Here is a 20,413-nt window from a genome sequence, read left to right on the forward strand (position 1 = left end):
GCACCCTGACTTTTGTGAATTGTTATTCCCTCAGCGGGGACAATTGGAAACTGGTTTCTTTCAATTGTTATCTGCTCATTTCTTTTATACTGAAATGCTCTAACAGTCTTCTCAATGGGTGTCCACGAAGTTTCGTTGGGATGGGTCTTTTTCGATCTAGCCATCAAACCAACAGAAGGCTCCAAAAATTTTACCCACAATGTTATTGGAACCGATGAATCTAAATCTATCTACATAAGCTGGCCAGTTGCACCATTTTCCAACCCGTCGCCTGTGTTGATATTCACTGTCATCATATATTTGGCCGTGGTTTTTAGTGTTAAGCTATACATAAGACCCTGCGTTTCCGAAGTTTTGAATAACTTGACCCGTTCTAAGATATTAGAATTTTGGCCACTAACGGTAATTCCTTTAACGACATCTTTCGCAGTTGAGAAAATTGCTGTAGAAGGAATTTGACCCAATTTAAGGGCACTATAGTTGGCAGATTCCTCATTTGACCAAAATAAGTGGATTGCTTCTTCAGGAACATGGTCAGAGTTAACGACCCTACTTGCAATCAAAGATATGTCATCACTGGTCATAGTCCCGGAGGCCATATTATTCAAAGCAATAGCAAACGGTTGATCTCCACGCTGTCTCATTATTTCATTCAATTCATAATATTTAAAGAGCTCCCATAATGGCGAACCGACTAAGACGCTGTAATTATCGCTCGGATTTGGTGAAAAAATCCATCTATCGCCTACAGGAGACAATTGTTTCAAGTCTCCAAAAACAATAACAGGTATACCACCAAATGGAATATTACTTTTGAAAATCTGCTTTAGTCTGGCGTCAATAAAGCTAAACATTCGAGCGCCAACCATTGAAATTTCATCTATAATTATCAACTTCAAATCACATAGTCTAGTATACATTGAGTTGATAATATCGTTGCTAAGCGGCCGGAGTTCTCTATTGGACTGATTCACAGGTAGTTAAAATATAGAATGCAGTGTCAAGCCGCCTATCCCAAAAGCTGCTTTTCCCTTAGGAGCACAAAGAAGTACCTTCAAAGAGCTTGGATTTGATCCAGGTATGCAATTAAAACGGTAATTGAGAGTCTGATATATTGATGATATAAGCCGGCTTTTTCCAACGCCTGCCCCACCACCTACAAAGTCATAAAATTGCTGATCCTTTTTGAAATTGTGTAGCAAATGAGTTAAGTACATTCTCTGCCTCATATTCAGCATCCGAACGGATGCAAGCAGGTCCTCAACGGGAACTAAGGGAGGAAGTTTAATGAGCCTAAGAGTGCCATTGGAGTCATTCTCATTTATTTCGGGATCACTATCGTGAAGGTTTAATAAATTTATATCAGGGTTTATTTCGGGAAGGGCCAGTACCCTGAATTCATTGTCAACAATATCCGGCCTATCCATTTCAGCTGGTATGAAAACTTCCTCCTCCCTTAATCTATTCAGAACATTTTCGAGCTCCCTCTGTTCAAACACGTCATATTTTTTTCGATTTTCCTCTATAGGAACTCGATTTTCTACGCAGGTTTGCTCATTATTATTATCTATAATATCCCGTTGTTCGTCCCGCCACGGTTGGTAGAGCATCACCATTTCTCTGAAATAATCATCTCTGGCTGTGTCTGGACTAAACCTTCTTGACCGAACTACACGAGGTCTGGTACGTTTCCTTACATAACCACTACCATCCCTCAATGGAATTGCTACTCGTCTAACTAAAGAATTATCGTCTTCTATATCTTCTTCATTATCGGAATCACCTTGTGCCGTTCTAGCTGATTTTACAAATGTAAACATAGCTGCGAAATCAGCTATACAAACATTCTCGAGAAGATAAGGTCTTTCAGCATAATGCTCTAACAAACCCGCCACAAAAATATCGGTAGAACCTTCAGAAAGATTCTGAAGTTGTGCCCTGGGTTTCACCATTCGCACTCGTTCTTCAGGTCGAGAGGTATTAATAAATATTTCTGCATTGCTAGCTTCCGAAAGATGAAGACCAATGCAGCAATAAACTGCCTCTTGGGCGGAAATTTCTGTTCCAGAAATAAATTTGTGACCTATATGCTGAAGTTTCTGCTTGACAGTGTAGTTTCCTGCATTAACTTCTATCATTGCCTCATTTAAAAGCCTAGAGATACCCCTATTTGACTTATTTATATAATTTATTATGTAGGAACAGCAAGCGTATGCATCCAATATGAACTAAATATCCATATTGGCCCTATGTAGTTCTAAGATAACGGGGTTATAAGCATTAATTGAGCGGTCTTGGAACTTTCTTTTAAGAAAAACTTTAGGTTTGGTTAAACTTGATCTGAGAGCAAGTAAATATACATCGAAAGACAAATTTATTCTCGTATCAGAGAGAAAAGCCTCAAAATCATTTAAACAGGAAATATCTGAAGAAGTTAAATTAGCATTTAAGAGATTTTGAATCTTTGAATAGTTTTCCCTATATGTTTCTAAATTTTCAATATCATCTGGAAGTGGCAATAATATTTGGGTGGAAGGCATGGGCGGATATGGGATACCAAATCGGCAAACTTGCTGTCCTCTTATTTCCCTGCTACAGGACCGACTATGGTTATGTCTTTGGTACTCAATGAAGTTTTCTAAATGACTTGTGGATCCATCTGTAGAGACATATTTGTCAATGAAGCTAATAGCATTTGGAAAAGACTCAGGTTCGCTAAGATCGATCTTAGGAGCATTCTTGAGCCAATACATGCCATGCACGTGAGGTGAGCCCCTTTGTTGGAATTCAATTCGCCAGTAAAAGTGCTCAACAAAATGCTCGTCGAAAATATCTCCATTTTCTTTAAAAAGCTTTAGCAACTGACGGTAACGATAGTCGAAATATCTAGCGCATGTGACTGCATCTGATCGAATCAGATGATATCTTTCTTGTGTAGGTAAATTACTGGCCTCTTCTTCAGAAATACTTCTTGAGTCCACAGTTTTAGCCAAAATAACCAGTAATTCTATCCAATGAGATTCAGCAGCAGATAACGTTATAAAAAAGGTTGGAAGACCGAATTGGCGAATCATGGCAATTGCTTTTTTTTTCTGCCTCCCAGTGAGCTGGGGAAGATCTTACACCATTAAGAACCCTATATCCATCGTCATGCTGTATCAAATTTTGAACAAAATTTTCATTTAAAATATTTTGGGCCGTAACTCGATTACTTCCAGAAAATTTTCGTAGACAAATCGATGTACTATTCTTAATCTGAAGCAGTTCTAACTTCTTGTATTATAGAAAAGCTTAGGAATAGTACAAGCCCTTCTATCGTAGCGACGAATCTCAGAGCGCATAATCTTGCCATATGTCTCTTTACAAGTTCGCTTCTGCCCAGCGTAAATGCTTGCGAAAGAGAGTTCCTCAGAGTTGTTATCTTGAATGATATCCAGGGGTCTTTGGCCTTCACCTGGTGCAATAATCAAGCGATTAATGTCCAAATTTTATACTGGAATATTATCGAGAAGAGCATTAAGGGCACCTGGATTTATTTCTTCAATTGCAGGTTCTAGGGGGGGATTATTATCTCCTGCGCAATTTTGAATATTTTGAAGAACGGGTACATCTTCAATAGATGCAATAAACGGAATTTCTTCATTATCACTAAAACCTGCAACCCACTCTTCGTTAATTTGAATATTGTGCTCTTGATATAATGGGGTATTCACTAAATATCGCAATCCTTCCATAATTTCGCAGGGCGTATGGTATCAGTCATATAATCATGATTATACTCCATACGTCTTCTTAAATGAATTTGAATCACATGCGCTTGATCGAATGATCTTGGGAGAGAAGTACCAATTTAGTTAACTGAAATAGGAATGTTTATTACCGCCCCCCTTAATGAGCTCTGTCCTTGGTATCCCAAAGGTAGAATAGTCATAAAAGGTAATCTGGGCATTATTAAGCGTTCCTCTAAAGGCGTAAGATCTCTTAGACATCCTGGGAGCTCGGAAAAATCTAAACCATTAGACAAGCATATCTTTGGAAGAGTATTTCTTTTAACTGCGTTTCGGCAAGTAACACAGAATTTATAGCTACCATCTTCGGCGGGAAATTTATCAGATAAATAAAAGGCAGATGCAACGTCTGGATGACTTTGAGAAATTAAATTGAAATTTAAGGACTGTACTTGGTACGGAAACCATAGCCCACCACAGCAAACGCAAATCTCTGTCGGTGCCTTCTTAATATTCCTAAAATATATTTGTCGAAAATCTGGTAGTCCGAATTCATTTACTATATCTTCGTTCTCCCGACCCTCATTTTCTCTCATTGAGCGATTTCTCACAGCTTGCCTTTCATTTTCATTTCTTCTATTTTGTAAATTTATTCTATGGCGATGTATTCGGAATTGACTTTGACGTCTTTGTCTAGAATTTTCTACATGAGCTCTTCTACGGACTGTTCTACGAGCAAGAGTATTTCTAAGTTGTTCTCGATGTCTATTCCCTGGATTTCTACGGCGGGATCGGTGCTCACAAGTATTTCTACTTTGCTCGATAGAGCGATTGGAGGAGTTCTCGCGACGTGATCTATGTTGCCGTGTATTGATTATTCGCTCAGCTGACCGAACCTCTGGATTTTCACGGCGAGACCTATGTTCAGAAGTATTTCTACTTTGCTCTATAGAGCGAATTTCTGAGTTTTCGCGACGGACTCTATGTTGCCGTGTATTGATTATTCGCTCAGCGGCGCGAATCTCGGGATTGTCACGGTGAGCCCTATGTTCGGAGGTATTACGACTTTGCTCTGCATAGCGAATTTCTGAGTTTTCGCGACGGACTCTATGTTGCCGTGTATTGTTTATTCGCTCAGCGGCGCGAATCTCGGGATTGTCACGGCGAGACCTATGTTCGGAGGTATTACGACTTTGCTCTGCAGAGCGAATTTCTGAGTTTTCGCGACGGACTCTATGTTGCCGTGTATTGGTTATTCGCTCAGCGGCGCGAATCTCGGGATTGTCACGACGAGACCTATGTTCGGAAGTATTACGACTTTGCTCTGCAGAGCGAACTTCTGAGTTTTCGCGACGGACTCTATGTTGCCGTGTATTGGTTATTCGCTCAGCGACGCGAATCTCGGGATTGTCACGGCGAGACCTATGTTCGGAGGTATTACGACTTTGCTCTGCAGAGCGAATTTCTGAGTTTTCGCGACGGACTCTATGTTGCCGTGTATTGGTTATTCGCTCAGTGGCGCGAATCTCGGGATAGTCACGGCGATACCTATGTTCGGAGGTATTACGACTTTGCTCTGCAGAGCGAATTTCTAAGTTTTCGCGACGGACTCTATGTTGCCGTGTATTGATTATTCGCTCAGCGGCGCGAATCTCGGGATTGTCACGGCGAGACCTATGTTCGGAGGTATTACGACTTTGCTCTTCAGAGCGTATTTGGGAATTTTCGCGGCGGGTTCTGTGGTCTAACGTATTTTGGGTTTGTGACTGTTGTCTATATTCTTCGTCTCCACGAAGAACATGCATTCCCCTCCTAGCTGCGACTCGTCTCAGATTACCAGATTTTCTACTTAGCCTAGGCATGGTTTATGAAAAATATTTATATATATGGTTTAATGTCACTAAATATAAAATGTATGTATTTAAAATATTTATTAATAAATTTTGTTTTACTTAATTCAAAATTTCTGGTGATGGTGGTAAATCCGTTCTTCCTTTTGCCTTCTTCCTCACGATGTTGATAATAACGCACAAATATATTTATTAATTATTTTTTGGTTTTTACACGTTTTGAAAAAAACGAATTTGATTTATTATTTTATTTAACTATTAACCGTTCTTCCTTTTGCCTTCTTCCTCACGATGTTGATAATAACGCACAAATATATTTATAAAATATTTTTTGGTTTTTATACATTTTGAAAAAAACGCATTTGATTTATTATTTTATTTAACTATTAACCGTTCTTCCTTTTGCCTTCTTCCTCACGGTGTTGATAATAACGCACAAATATATTTATTAAATAATTTTTGGTTTTTATATGTTTTGAAAAAAACGTATTAGATTTATTATTTTCTTTAACTATTAACCGTAACTACTAAGCGATCAAACAATACTAAACTAAAATTTTACTTTTCACTCAAACAACTGCGTCGCTCGTCACACATTTCCATAAACATTTAACAAGTCAATGGCTACCAACAATTTCAATTCCTCAGTTAACAAAAGCCAAAATTGTTCACTACCTGCTACTATGAAACACACAGTACTATTGCAGCGATGCTGTTTTAGTAAGTGCAGAGCTAGGTAAAAAACAACCCTTAGGGAGCAATAACGCTTTTTAGTACAATGACACTCGTGTGTTTATGTTTATTGTTCTCTTATATCTTTATTTTAAAATAAACAGTAGGGAAATCCCAATATCTGAAGGAAAACTGCATTATTACCCGCTCAAGGTCATTGGTGGTAGCCTCTGTATCATTTTTGCTTCTTTTAAGCGAAAATTTGTTCAGAAAAGAATCATATACATATGTATTATTGCGCAGCTTTGTAATTCTATTAAGCATACAAAACGAACAACAACAGCATTTAAAGTGTAGAGATGGGTATGTAATGTTCTTCACCCGAACTTAGACTTCTTTACTTGTTATTACATATATGTAAAAAATGCCCCCCCCCCCCCCCCCCCCCCTAGAAAGTAAAAAAGCAAGAAAAATTAAAAATTAGTAAAAATCCGTTTGTGTTAAGAACCTACTATGTAGATTAGTATTATATACCTCATTACAGTCAATACAAAAAAGTCCCCCCCCCCCCCCCCCCTCCCTGTAACCACGCATCACCTAGGTTCATTTTCCTACATGGTGATTTTCCCTTATTTTGTCTCCATAGCTCTCAACTGAGTATGTAATGTTCGGTTACACCCGAACTTAGCCTTCCTTACTTCTTTTCCTTGTAATTGGCTACATTGAAGGCGAAAGCACCAAGCAAAACCGATGTTTCACTCGATTAGGCATTCAATAAAGCAATAATGAGACAGTTGAGAATTTGTATTTTGTATCGAAGATTGAGTTCGATAGGGCTTTAATGTAGAAAACTTTGATAATTATTTCATTAGCGCTCCGCGTGAAATTGGTATTATATTTGTAAAACAACATATTCATGCTTATATAAAACACAAACATTAAATTTTATATTAATAAAACTTTTTTTTTTCAAATGCAATTAAAATAAAAAGGGCATCAGATATACATACATAATTTGGTCAAAGTGTTCGCAGTGGTTTTTGGTTTGAGTATAAATAAAGTTTCAAAAACTGTATAAAGTGCAAAACAAACTCGCATAAAATCCCTATGTGATAACAGTAGGGGCATTGCGTCCAGTAAATTTCGGCAGCTGAGAAATTTCTAAAGCAATATCAATCAATGGTTTAAGCATTTCGCTAGCCAAACCAAGTACATTATCCTTCCAGAACTGCCTGTGCCACTCAACCGGAATATAATGCGACTGCCATCCTCAAAAACAATACGTAAACCCTGCTTCGTAGCAACAGATCTGTCTACTGGATCAGTATAACTAAAATTGTCTGCAACCTTAACTTTATAAGTTTTGCCATCGCTTATAAAGCTCTTGCCTACAAATTCTGGATTTGTTATATTCTTCTCCATAGCTGTAATCATTTCATTACACGGTTCCAATTCACATTCCTCATAATCGTAACGTGTAAAATAGTTGCGCCCATAGGTGGCCCAATGAACTTTGAGGATATCTTCGATTCCTTTGCCGGTGTGCTGCATAACAGATAGCCAAGCCAAAACAGCCCAAATGCCATCCTTTTCGCGTATATGATTTGAACCGGTACCGAAACTCTCTTCCCCACATAAACATAAACGTCCTGCATCCATAAGATTACCAAAGTATTTCCAACCGGTAGGCACTTCAATTACCTCTTTACCCAGCTTCTTACCAACCAAATCAACCGCTGATGCAGTTGGCATACTTCTAGCGAAGCCTTGTATACCACTCTTCTTAAAATATGGTATACATTCTAAATTATTTGCAATTACTGCCAATGAGTCGCTTGGTGTAACAAAGAATGCACGGTGACCAATTATCATGTTGCGGTCGCCATCGCCATCGAATGCAGAGCCAATAGCGTAATCACCCTGTGCCACAGCTTGTACTAAATCCTTGGCGTAGGTTAAATTCGGATCAGGATGTAGGCCTCCAAAATCAGGTAGTGGTGTTGTATGTACTACACAACTCTCAATTCAAGAAGATTTCACGTACATATGAACCTGTTACGCCGTTTAATGAGTCGATACGCATTTTAAGCGGTTTTCCAGTAGTTTTGCCACTAACAAAATCACGCAGTTTTTTAAAATCGAAAATCTCTTTCATATGTGACACATAATTTGCCACTGAATCGATAACATCAACAACGAACGGCTTGCCATTCACTTCATATTTGTTTGTACCTATTTTATTAATTACAATCTCTAAACCATTGACAATTTTGTACTCTCTAATTGCAGTGGATAGTTGGTAGATGTTATTGGTTACTGCATCTGGGGCGGTTCCACCATTTCCGCAATTGAATTTGATACCGAAATCATTTTCGGGACCACCAGGGTTATGAGATGCGGTGAGCACAATTCCACCGACGGCCTTATACTGACGTATCAAACTTGAAACTGCCGTAGTAGACAGTATACCATTTTGCCCAACCAGTAATTTTGCAACTCCATTTGCAGCACACATACGTATAGTAAGCTCTGCTGCTTCCTTTCAATAGTAGCGCCCATCACCACCAACAACAAGTAGAGCTCCATTTAATGCTGCACCATTCGCATCCAAAATACATTGCACAGTTTTCAGTGTAATTTTGTTGCGTGAATACTTTTACCTTTTTGCGTAATCCACTGGTGCCGGGTTTCTGGCCCTCATATGGCTTTGTCGTGGCTACAGTAATATTTTGCATTTTCGAAGAATTTACAATTCCATAATTTAATTAAAAGCAAAATGATTGTATGATAAAGATCTACTAACGTTCGCTATACTCAAATTCTGACAATTACCCATGAGTACAACGCCCATGCCACGCAAACTGGTACGGATATTTTGCATCTGTTTTAGAGCCAACAGTGCCAGCGCCGACAATAAAACGTTTCGGATATTCATCAACAAGTTCAACAACTTTCAGGAAATATTAAGCTTTCCAAGCAGCTTTGTTCTCCCTAACTATCGTGAATCAAGTAGTGTATTAGGGACTCGGAAATCGAATTTAAGAACAAAGCGCAAACGTGTGCAATCGACGGTGTCTTTGACCAAAACTCTATTGATAGATTTTGGATTTCAAATAAGAACAAAAAAGGGACCCGTACAAAAAAACATCAATCAGAAATAATATATGTAGGTATATGATGATAGTAAGCACATCTATGAAAAATAGTGCTGTTATATATGTATATTAATATATATCAATATTTATATAGTAATGTTTAAATAATATACAAATATACTTAAATTTTTTCGTTTGAACGCTCCAAACTTTTAACGTTGAATCTTTACTACCACTAACAATTAAACCGGAATCAGCAGACCAAGCTATTTCTTGAATCTTTGCAATGCCATCTCCTGCACATTTGGAATATTTAAGGTTACGATCGGTGACTGGATGGAAAGGTCCCGTACGCAGTACATAATCTGTATTCCGAGCAATATTATTCACCCACTGTGCATGTCCGGAAAAGGTTCGATAAAGCACTCCATCACTTGCACGCCACATTTTTACAGTGCGTTCTTTAGACGAAGTGTATATAAGGCCACGCCGTAGTAAGAAATGTGCACAATATGTTTGTCTTTGCTGCTAGTAAATATTTACCAGTGCACGGACCTTTTTAAAGGCAAAATGTTGGGAGACGAAAAATGGTAGTAGAAGTTTCATGAAAACGATAACTACTGTTTATATTTGTCATAAAAATTCCCAATTCATTGTAAAACAAACAAATCACAAAATAAATTACATACCAAAACGTCTAACTACCACAACAATTCTCCAATGAACCAAAAATATTGCCACAAAATAACCGATTTCGGCATATTATTCGGAGAAGTATTCACACACACAAAAAAAAAAATGAAAGTGACAATAGCGTCGAAAAATTATTTGCGTGCTCAGTTACTACATTCATTTCATAAACAAAACCCACGCCGTCATTTCCGTTTTGAATTTCGGCACAACTCTGTTCAAATTTCGTTGGGGTGGTTACTGTAACCGCCTAATATTAGTTTGTTGTGCTCAGCAATTCATTACGTGACAAGATGATCACAGTATTTGTTCCCAATGCGACAATGCTGAAATATTGGTAGATTTTGGGCCTCGGTGGTAGTAGTAGTAGAAAATGAAAATGGGTCAGAAAAGTTAGTAAACCTACCAATGCGGTAAAGTCCGTGCACTGACTGTCCATATACTTATACCAACGTATATACATATACATGCCGAGTTGAAATGTACACTATATTAGGGATGCATAAAAAGAGGCAAACGGGTACCCAAAAACCCGTTTCTGGCAAATCGGTATCGGAGCCAACTACCCTTCTGGAACCGTGCCTTTTGCTAAAGGCCATCAATAAAACAGGACTACAAGCGTGCTTGGGGAAAAGTTGAAGAAATAAGTGAAGGGCAATCGAAAAAAAAAGGTTCATTCTACAAATTCTTCTCTTCGTCCAAAACGAAGATTTTTTTTTATTTTTTCCTTACATAGCATACAATTTGCTGTCCAAATGTTTTTTTTGTGGCGGGAAGGAAAGTTGTTGGTTTTTAGCACCAACAACACAAATAACAGCGACTCAAAAGAACCCACGCTATACACTTTCTACCCAGTTCGGTACCAGAATGTGCGAACCGAAAATCGTAAATGCTCATTTTCTGCAGCACTAGTGTGCCCGTGGCCAACTAAAACGCTACCGGGTGACACAAAATAAACAAAATAAGGCACTAAAGACCCAGGTACATAACGTGCGGGGAAAGAGGCCATGCATATAATACACGCCACATATGAATATTTTTCTTATGCAGCGACAGATGTTTCCCCTTATGCGCGCGCTAATAAAATTTCCCAAATCCCCAATAATACAACTAGGGACCTCTCGCCCCCGCATTTTCGAGAATGACTCGACCCAGTCAAACATATTGCATTTCTTTCAGAAAAATGGGTCGCTTTGCCGCTATGCAACGAAGCGCTGCCAAGAACGTCATGCGTTATACGTCGGAATGCCGCGCTTGTTTTAAGCAACATCCCATACGCCTGTGCCCCATCTTTCGGGCCAAAAAATCCGAGGAGCGTCTTTACTTAGCGATCCGCGGGAGCTGCTGTGGAAATTGCTTGGCTCTAGACCACCGCTCGAACGCGTGCACAAGCCAAGGCCGATGTAAAAAATGCGGCGAAAAACATCACACGATGCTTCACATCTCCTCGATTGATGAAGAGGAACAGCTACTCCACGAAGCCCGCTCCAAGCCATGGAGTGTACAAGTTGAGGAGGAGCTGGAATCACCCCGTGAGCGGATTGACGACTCCATCTCGTTATATGCGTCAGATGCTTCGTCCAGCTCGAATCCACCGAACCGGAGCGGAGACTCGCCCGAACACAACACCAGCAGCCAAATCGTATCGACCGCTTTTGCAGCACGAAAGGAAGCGGCTCCAGCACAACCCATCTACAGTCCAGCGCCATGTTCGTGACGGCCGAGCGGAGACTTGGTCTCTTCGCCGGCAAACTAAGGACCCTCAACGAAGACAACCACCGTGCGATCGCAGAGCGGAGACAAGGCCTCTTCGCCTGCAACAACGACATCACACCCATCATCAACCACGACATCGAAGTCACGGATCCAACTCGCTGCAGCTCACCACCGTGTCCGCCTTCCTGGCCCCGCATTCAGCTGCCACCGCCACCATGATACCGACGGTGGCGATCACCCCCACCGCGGTCGTGAAAATAGAAGCAGGGGGGCGGCTATACCTCGTTCGCGCCTTAATCGATGGATGCTCCCCCACCACAGTGATTGCGGATGAGCTCGCCCAGGAGCTCCAACTTCCTACCAGCAGCATTGGCGGGCAAGCAGGATGTCTGCTGCGTATCCGAGGAAGACACGGACAGAACAAAAGGATTGCGACCCATGCTGCGGTCGTATCCAATTTTCGGCACATGACACCCACGACCAGCATCGACAGCGCTATCGCAGCCCCGTACGCACATCTCCGTCTTGCGGATCCGCAGTTCCATGCATCCGCGCCGATCAGCCTCATCCTAGGAACAGATGTACATGCGGAGATAATATTACCAGGGATTCTGCCCACCACGTTTGGCCCTTTGCTGGCTCAGAGTACCATCTTCGGTTGGGTGCTCTCGGGCACAACCAAGGCCTAACATGAAAATGTTCGGTAACGACCGAAATACAGGAATTTTTACACTTTTTATTCTTTTTTTATTTATTTTTTATTGAATTTCTGTTGTACACAGTCGCAAGAGGTGTGCATTGTGACTTCGTACAAGTGAAAAATCTTTCTATCCCTCCAAATCATAGCTGACAGGGAGGACGGCTGTCGTGAAGGGCCAGAGAATGGAAGAAAGGTTTCCTTTTCTTGTGTTCGCCGTTATTAAATTGAAGTGCCATGAATTGCGCATTTGCTTCAAATCAGCTTTTCCTTTAAATTTGTATACAGAAAATCAGACTACAGATTAATACTCACTCGCTGTTCACTATTGTGAACGTTTTATCAAAAATTCGCCACTTTCATGAATTCACAATGGAGGTGTGCGTTTAAAATCCTGTATCGTTACAATAAGTTATTTTTTATTGAATTTTCTTCATACAAAATTCTATGCTTGTTCATTTCCAATGAATTTGTAATAAACGGCAAGAAATATGAACATATATATCTTTTTACTTTTTTGCAATCCCTAGCTCTAGGCGAACATGGCTCAGGCTTCTAACCATGACGGGAAAGTGGCGAATGACCGAGGCATCCGCAACCAAGCTCGCACACTACGCAACTCATCGTGCGTGCTGCCAAGCCGGCGGACTGGCCGTCGTTAGGTTAAGTTAGTTATAAGTTTTTTATTTTATTTTTTCCTCTTCTTTACGGTCGGTGATCCTTGGAGGACTGTGAAGTTGCGTACCGCAAGGGGGCGGCATGTTTAGGCCCAATGCCTAACTTTCACTTGATTGACGGTGCCCCTCCCTAATGTTTAATAATATTTCCAGCCACCCACACTCACGCCGCAATTTGTGTGCATACATGCACATGCATGAGTTGCGTACACATGCATGTGTGTGTGCAGGTTGTCAGCACCCATGCACGTATACGTAAGGGTGGTTGTGTGTGTGGTTTTTCCCCTCCTTAATACCAGAGGACCTTTTCGCGGCTTAGCGGTTGTCATCAACGGCACAACCGGCCTCTTTCTCAATCAACCGCCTAACGACACGCATCGTCCAAGGATCAACGCCGTACTTTGTTATACAGTATTTCTTTCGAGTGCATTATCAACCCGAGATCGACCCGTGTGCGCCTACCCATTGCCGGTTTCAGACGCACCCAGGCCGAACAAATGCAATAGCAGAAGTACCAAGCGACGAAATAGATTTTTTAGAGTAGCGTCCCTGCTACCGTTTTTAGCAGGACGTTCAAAGGTAAACCAGTAAAATTTAATCGACACCGGCGCTTCTAAAAACTATGTAAAGAACTGTGGATGGCAAGGTGTAAAAGCAGTAGAGTCAACATTCCTGGTGAAATCCATTCATGGTACCAATCGCGTTACGCAAAAATGCACTATCAATATTTTCGACACGAATTCTGGTTTTTTTCTTTTACCAACTCTTGAAACATTCGACGGTATAATATGTTATGACCTTTTGCGTAAAATTAATGCTAAGCTTGACCTCAATTAATTAATTCTTTCATACAAAACTGGTTCAGAAAATTTGCATCGTCTCCACTGTAAAGACGTTAACATTATTGTATTGACCCCATTAATCGAAGAACTTAAAGTTAAGCATGCTGCGGCCTTTTCTAACCCAGATGAATCCCTTCCTTACAATACGAATATTGTAGCAACAATTAGAATCAGGGACAACGAGGCAGTTTATTCAAAATCATATCCTTATCCGATGGCGACATCAGAGTTTGTAAATAGCGAAATCCACAACCTCTTACGCGATGGAATAATCAGACCTTCCAGGTCCCCTTATAATAGTCTTATATGGGTAGTTCATAAGAAAGGATTGACCGAATCTGGTGAAAAGAAAATGCGAATGGTGGTGGACTTTAAGAAGCTCAATGAAAGGTCCATCAATGACAGATACCCTATACCTGACACCTCCATCATACTAGCGAACCTAGGTGAATCCTCAATTTTCACAACGATAGACCTTAAATCGGGTTTCCACCAGATAATACTGGCTGAGCGGGATAGAGATAAAACCGCATTTTCCGTAAACAATGGAAAATAAGAGTTCTGTAGACTGCCGTTTGGGCTGAAAAATGCCCCGAGTATTTTCCAACGTGCCATCGACGTCGTGCTGAGGGAGGAGATAGGAAAAATATGCCACGTCTACATCAATGATATAAACGTGTTTTCCAAAGATTACGAGAGTCACTTCAGCGATGTCAGCCGTGTCCTTCAGAATTTATATTTGGCTAATATGAGAGTTTCTTTAGAAAAGACCCAATTTTTTCAAACAGAGGTCGAATTCCTCGGATTTGTAGTCTCACAAAGTGGTATCGAAACGTCAAAGGACAAAGTTCACGATATTGTTAATTATGAGGTCCCGAGAACACTTCGAGTATTCGCTCTTTTCTCGGGCTATCAGGTTACTATCGACGTTTCATATAAGACTATGCGTCAATAGCTGAACCCCTCACCAAGTACTTACGTGGCGAAAATGGAACAGTAAGGACCACCGCTTCAAATAAAACTAATGTTGAATTCGACGAAGAAGTCCACAATGCCTTTAGGAAAATTAAAGATATTCTGTCATCCGAGGATGTGCTTCTCCTTTACGCCGATTTTCAAAAACCCTTCGACTTAACTACAGACGCATCCTCTCATGCTTTGGGAGCAGTTCTTTCTCAAGGAGGTCGGCCTATTACTATGATTTCACGTACATTGACCAAAATTGAGGAGAACTATGCTACTAACGAGCGAGAAATACTCGCCATTGTTTGGGCATTACAAAAGCTCAGAAATTACGTTTACGGTGTCAAAAACCTTAACATATTTACGGATCACCACCCTTTGACCTTCTCAATTTCGGATAAGAATCCGAACTCAAAACTAAAGCGATGGAGATATTTTGTGGAGGAGTTCTCCCCTAAGTTTCACTATAAACCCGGAAAGGAAAATGTTGTCGCTGGCGCGTTGTCAAGACAGCATATGAATGCTCTTAGCACTGACCGATCTGATGTTCATAGTGAGGAATCCTATTAATTGTTTCGGGAACCAAATAATTCTTGAAAATGCGGACAATGAATCCATAACTACGAAAATTCTGTTCAAAACTCAAATCAGGCATCGCATTATTTTAACTGAGCTTGAAAGAATACCCACCCTAATAAAGGATTGCCTAAACCCTAAAGTGTCAACGCATTGCTGTGCGAACTTCCTGTGCTGGGGAAAATTCAGAACCAAATACTTTTGAGCTTTTCAGCGGTCAAGTTCGTTTACATGAATCTTCAAGTAACCGACATATTTAACAAGGACGACCAGCTATAGATTTTGCAGTCTGAGCATAACAGAGCTCACTGAAGGAAAATATTAAACAGGTTCCTGGAGACTACTACTTTCCCAAAATTTCAAAAACCTTGAGGGATATCATTTCTTCATGCAAAACGTGCAAAGAAGCTAAATATCAACGCCACCCAGCTAACCCTGGAATAGGCGAAACTCCCATTCCAAGTAGGCCCGGCGAAATTTTGCACATGGATATTTATTCAACCGACAAACAATTTTTTTAACTTGCATTGATAAATTTTCCAAATTCGCTGTGGTCTAGTCAATACCGAAAAGATCGATAGTAGATTTAAAGGAACCTATAATCAATATTATGAACTTCTTCAAGGACATAAAATATCTTATCTGTGACAACGAAAAACCTTTGAACTCAAGTACGATAAAAGCCCTATTGCAAGACCACTTCAATGTTTCCATTTACACAACTCCACCTCACCACAGTACTACAAATGGCCAGGTGGAAAGATTTCACAGCACGCTTACAGAAATAGGCCGCTGCATTAAGTTGACCCAGGGCTTAAACGACACAAATGACCTATCTTCATATCTCCTCTCCGCTTACAAGTACAATAGAACTATTCATTCAGTAACAAAACAAAGACCAATTGACATCATTCATCACAATGTGCATGCATTTCTTGACGAGATAAGAGATAGGTTGGTTAAGAAACAGCATAACGATCTAAAGAATCGGAACCAGAATTGCCTGACTAAGTGTTACCATCCAGGTGACAAAGTGTTTGTCAAAACCAACAAGAGGATAGGCAGTAAGTTTACTAAACTATACTTGGAAGGAACAGTTACTAAAGATTTAGGCACAACAGTTCTGGTCGACGGCAGAAGGGTTCACAAAGCAAATCTTAGATGAGCTTTTTCTCCTTTTTTTCAGCGCCCGTTGGTGATCTGTCTGATTGTGGCGGTCATTGGTACGGAAGGTAAAATATTAAACTACACGAGCGCTGCGTACATTGAGGTTGTGACTGGAGTAGTTGCAATCTGTATGATTACCTCATTCATCATCAAAATTTGACTTATTTCGAAGCTGTTTCAAAAGACACACAAAACCTACTAAATTACTTTCCACAGTCACACATAAAGAAATTATTACAACTATACGCAGACCAAATTATGCGATTGCTGCATTCACTAAGAATTCATCATCGCCATGCCAGAAGCATCAACTTCCTGGGAACTGCATTGAAATATATTGCAAGTACCCCGGACTTTGACGATTTCAACCTGGTATCTACTCGGGAGGAAGCCTTAATCGAATCGAATAACATACTGATCTTCATTAATACCGAAACACAGCTAAGGATAAATCAATTGACCGACACTGTTAACAGGTTACTTGATGCTACAAAGAAACACGAAGTTAATACTGAACATCTTTTTGAAGTCGCCTCATCCAGAAATAGACACATCATAGATGAGCTTGAGACAATTATTTATTCGGTGGCTTTAGGTAAACTACAAATGATAAATCCTATTTTGTTAAATAATAAAGAAACCAATAAGCTTATTGCCAAAGAGCATTCTAATAACATTACTGTAAGCGATCTGTTAACGGCTTCAGCACTTAAAATTTTGCAAAATGAAGAAAATATGTATTTTGTAATCAGGTATCCTATTATAAGTCAAATATGCACCAAACTTGTAATCAGGCCAGTTATTCATAATAAGAAAACAACAATGTTAGAAGCAAGCATAGTGGCGGAGTGTAGTAGCGAGTATCATCAACTTAATGACTGTAAATAAACAACATCAAAAGCTATCTGTCGAATTACAAACACAAGGAACATATGCTTACTGAATATGTTGGGCCGTCAACCAGCTGCATGCAAGTCGATACCAGCTGACCATACTGCTACTCTGGAAGAAATTGACGATGGATTGGTGGTCAGCAACGAACAACGGTTGAAGTACGCGAAGACAGTTTCCCACAAGTTAAAATTAAATATACCTTCATTGTATCCTTCAAAATAACGCCAGCATTAACAACGTCAGCTACACAAACTGGAAGAGAACCGTTCGCTCCTATCCGAGAGCTGCACCAGCTCAAATACTGAATATGACCGAGCCTGTTCCCCTGTTATCCTTACCTTACCTTCATCGTGGAAACTTGGAGAATCTAGACCAGATTGCATCCCTGCGGGAAATTACACACACACATTCAGAACAATTTTCTATGTCATTATTTCTCCTAATAATCATCGCTGTAACTTTTATCGTAATAATCAAAATTTCGAAATTTTATCGGCGCCGCAAAAATGCAGCAGTAGTAAAAAGAGTTATAAAAGAAGCCGAGGACAGCTCCGTTTTTACGGGGGGAGAAGTTCACAACTGCTAAGCAGATTTATGGGAAACAATATCTTCCCATATGAATTGCCGAATATGAAGCCTACTAATGTATTTAATGTGAACATTCCGTTCACACCAAAAACGCTGACGCTATGTCTGTGAAGGTGCGTGTGACAATATTGAAGTAAAGTAGCAAACAACAACAATGCTTTGAAATGAATGATAAACAACAGCAAATGCGACAAATGCAACAACAATATCAACTGCGACCGCTGCTACCTTCGCCACCGCTTTACATAAAATAGTTTGATTCTGATATTTACGTTCAGCTTTTTCCAGGCTCTAATCGACATTGTATTCGGTGATTAAAAGTAAAGCAAACATAACATACCTTTTTCGCTTTTATTTAAATTGAAGAGCGAAATTAATTTGTATGAAAGAATTCGTGGTAGTCAAGTTCGACAAAGCAGACCATTTTCAAATGGAAAAATGAGTAGTAAGGATAAAAGATGTTTCAAATGTGGAAGTGATTCTCATTTACCTAGTGTAGGCTCAAAAATAAAATGCTTTAATTTTGGTCAAGTTGGTCATAAATCTTTTGAATGCAAAGAGGTTAAAAAAGAATAGAAAGAAAATACAAATAAAGCTAATACGGTAGAAGGTTGGGGAGAATTGAAATTTAAAAATGTTAAACTTGGTGAGAAAAATTTTCAATTTTCAGCGTTAGTCGATACAGGTTTTAATCTTTGTCTTTGCGATATGACACATTGATGAAAAGTGAATTAGAAGTTCCAATTAGGTTGGAGCAAAAGGAGTTACTTGGAATTGGGGGTTATAAAATTTGTACATTGGGAAGTTTCAAAACAAAGTTCGAAATCGATCATATCGAATTTAATTTAAAATTTTTTTTAATACGTGATGAAGGTATGAATTATGCAGCTATAATAGATAATTCTGTTTTGGAAATACCAGATTTTGTTATAACAAAGGAACAAGTAGCATTTTATAAGTTAGTTGATGGCAAATGTGAAGGAAAGAAGGCCAATACGAGAAAAATTGTGGTTGGAGTAGGGAACTAAATACAGTTTATATGGGTTGTTAGGAGGCTAGTTTCGAGCAGGAAGTTGAAATAAGCCATATACCTGATTACCTCGATAAAAAAATAAGAGAATTAATATTCAAGTATGAACCGAATAATAATGTTAAGTCACAGGTAGAAATGAAGATTTTGTTGCGCGATGAAGTTCCGGTATACCAAGCACCCAGATGTATGTCGTATGAGAATAAAATGTTTGTTGAAAAGCAAATATCGGAATGGCTTGACAAAAACATAATACGACCTAGTGTATCTGAATATGCAACACTAATCGTATTAGTAGCGAAAAAGGATGGAAGCAAGCGGTTGGGCTGTGACTACCGCAGATTAAACCAAAAAATTATTAGAGAGAATTTTCCAATGGCATTAATTGATGATGCTGTTGATAGATTACAAGAAGCTAAAGTTTATACTACTCTTTAATTAAAAAATGAATATTTTCATGTGCCCATTTACGAGGAGTCGAAGAAGTACACAGCTTTCATAACACACAATGGTCAGTTTGAATTTAACTGTGGACCGTTTGGTCTTTCAAATGCTCCATAAGTGTTTTGTAGATACGATAACGTTGTCCTTAGACCGTTGATCCCAAGTGGACATGTGATTGTCTACATGAACGATGTTCTTATACCAGCTAAAGATGAGCTTGAAAAATTAAATAAGTTTCGCACGGTTCTTAAGGTGGCAGCTGAAAATGGGTTAAAGACTAAATGGCCAAAGTGTCAATTTCTGAAAGGGAGAGTAGAATTTTTAGGATAAATAATTGAAAATAGTACAACTACTCCATCGTCGAATAAAACGAAAGCAGTTTCAGAATTTGCTTGCCCGAAAGATAGGAAGGCTTTGCAGTGATTCATAGGTCTTACTTCTTACTTTCGGAGATTCCTAGAAATCTATGTTATATATGCTAAACCACTGACAGATCTCTTAAAGAAGGATGTACAATTTAAATTAGGGGAAAAAGGGATAACAGCATTTAAGCAATTGAAGGATGCTCTTGGGAAGGCACCTGTTTTAAAATTGTACGGTCCTACGGCATATTGCGAAATTCACACATACGCGTGTAAGTATGGGTATGGGGCCGTGCTTCTACAAAAATATATTGATGATCAGATTTTACATCCAGTACAATTTATGAGACGTAAAACTACGCCGGTGGAAGAGAATTCTCATTCTTATGAATTGGAAGTTTTGGCTATTAACGCACTGCAGA

The 20,413-nt window shown here is 39.5% G+C and overlaps 1 protein-coding gene and 1 pseudogene across 27 annotated transcripts in view; one reads left to right on the forward strand and one right to left on the reverse strand.

The window, feature by feature from the left end:
- Positions 1–20,413, forward strand: part of zfh2 (Zn finger homeodomain 2) — a 2,927,436-nt gene that overhangs the window by 1,128,685 nt on the left and 1,778,338 nt on the right. The gene's annotated exons all lie outside the window — the stretch shown is intronic.
- On the reverse strand, positions 7,294–8,985 carry LOC137234307 (phosphoglucomutase-like; annotated as a pseudogene).

The sequence above is a fragment of the Eurosta solidaginis genome, chromosome X (genome assembly GCF_040869045.1).
Source record: "Eurosta solidaginis isolate ZX-2024a chromosome X, ASM4086904v1, whole genome shotgun sequence".
In the NCBI taxonomy this organism is placed as follows: domain Eukaryota; kingdom Metazoa; phylum Arthropoda; class Insecta; order Diptera; family Tephritidae; genus Eurosta; species Eurosta solidaginis.